This window comes from Hyaena hyaena, unplaced genomic scaffold, assembly GCF_003009895.1.
Source record: "Hyaena hyaena isolate Hyena2069 unplaced genomic scaffold, ASM300989v1 scaffold_2520, whole genome shotgun sequence".
Lineage (NCBI taxonomy): Eukaryota > Metazoa > Chordata > Mammalia > Carnivora > Hyaenidae > Hyaena > Hyaena hyaena.
In genome coordinates, this window is record NW_024083128.1 from 29949 (window position 1) to 32364 (window position 2416).

Below are 2416 nucleotides of genomic sequence, written 5' to 3' on the forward strand. Positions count from 1 at the left end.
GAGCGAAATAAGTCAGGCAGAAAAGGACAAATATCATATGTTTGCACGTATAGGAGGATTAGGAGGAACTTAACTGAGGAACAAGGGGGAGAAGAAGGGGGGAAATGGTGGGGGAAAGGGAGAGAGGCAAACCATGAGAGACTCTTGAATGCTGACAAAAACTGAGGACTGATGGATGTGGGGGAGAGGGGGGATGGGCATGGAGGAGGGCACTAGTGGGGATGAGCACTGGGTGTTATGTGGAAACTAATTTGACAATAAACTAACTGTAAAAAAAATAAATAAATACATAAAAAATAAAAAATAAAATAAAATAAAAAAGAAAAAGAATTGATGCATGGTATGACCAATCTTTTTTTAACTTGTTAAGACTGGTTTTGTGGGCTAATAAATGATTTGGGAAAATGTTCCATGTGCACTTAAAAAAAATGTGTATTCTTCTATTTTAGTATGGAATGTTCTGAATATTTCTGTTAAACCCACCTAATCCAGTGTGTTATTCAAAGTCACTGTTTCCTTGTTGATTTTCTGTTTGGATGATTTGTCCATCTATGTAAATAGGATGTTAAAGTACTCTACTAATATTGAATTACTATTGATTATTTCCTTTATATTTGTTATTAACTGTTTTATGTATTTGGGTGCTCCCAGGTTGGATGCATCAATATTTACAATTGTTACATCCTCTTGTTGAATTGTCCCCTTTATTATTAAATAGTGTCTTTCTTTGTCTCTTGTTACAGTTTTTGTTTTAAAATCTATTTTGTCCAATATAAGTATTGCTACTCAGCTTTCCTTTGGAATCCATTTGCATGATAAATGTTTCTCCATCCTCATACTTTTAATCTGCAGGTGTCTTTCAGTCTGAACTGAGTCTCTTGAAGGCAGTGTATAGATGGGTCTTGTTTTTTTATTCACTCTGTCACCCTATATATTTTGATTGGAGCATTTGGTTCATTTACATTCAAAGTAATTATTGATAGATATGTATTTTTGTCATTTTGTTACTTGTTTTGTGGTTGTTTCTATAGATTTTCTCTGATTCTTTCTTTTCTTTCTCTCTCTCTCATGGTTTCTTAGCTTTCTTTAGTGATATACTTAGATTCCTTTCTCTTTATTCTTTGCATATTTATTAATGGTTTGTGTTTTGTGGTTACTATTAGGGTTATATATAAAATCTTCTACACATAGCAGTCTATACTAAGTTGATGGTCACATAAGTTTAAACCTATTCTTTACTCCTCCTTCACACACATTTTAGGTATATAGTGTGATATCTTACATCCTTTTGTTTTATGAATCCTTTGATTCTTATGGAAATATTTTTACTGCTTTTGTATTTTTTACTTTTCATGCTATCACTTATAGTCATTTTTGACTCAAAGAGTGTTCTTTAATATTTCTTATAGGGATGGTTTAGTAGTCATGAACTTCTTCAGTTTTTGTCTGAGAAATTCTCTTACCTCTCCTTCTATTCTAGTTAGGAGCCTTGCTGGATAGAGTCTTCTTGGCTACAGATTTTCACTTTCAGTACTTTGAATATATCATGCCACTGCCTTCTTGGCCCCATCATTTGTAGACGTGAGTTTATAGGCAGGAATTGGCACTTTCCTTTATAAATTTGATTTGAGTTGTTAATATTATAATTATTTTATTCAAATATCAGAATAGCTTGTCATTTTAACCATAAGCCTTAGAATTTAAATGTTTTTAAAAATTTGTGACCAAATATAGCATGTAAATAGCATTTATTGTATATATCATTAATATTTGATTGGGTGTCAAAGATTTGTACATACTTTTTAAGTTGCCAACTTTAAATTTAGTTGCCAAATTTTAGTTGTCAACTTAAAAAAGCTAATACGTATTCTGTTGTTTAATCAAATTTAAAAATTCCAAAAGGAGTAATATTTTGCTCTTTATAAATAATTAGTCTGGGGGCAATTCTATTTTTTTCTTCCTTCTATCACAGTCTCATTTTTATTCAGTCATAAGTTATTGTTTGGTCTATTCCATCACAGGAATTACCAAGTGCTTACAAGTTATAGACTTTTCTTGCTATAGAAATCCAATGCTAAAAATACTCATTTTTCTCTGCATAACATTCCTCCTCCATTTTGAGAGACTCTACTTTGCATTTCCATGACTTCTTCCAGATAGGGACATGCTGACAAGCTCAAATCTGTTATACACTGATTATAAGATACCAGAGTCTTATATGTCAAATGTTACATCATTCCCAGGAGAAATCCACATCTAGATTTCTTTACATTCAAAAAAATAACCTTCTGTTTTCATTACCTAGCAATGTTATTGCAGATTTCAACCTGATGTCATCCTTTGATGTTACCTTTAAAATCTTCTTTCTTTCAACAGAATAATTGCTTCTTACTTACAAATTCAGGCAGGACAAGCG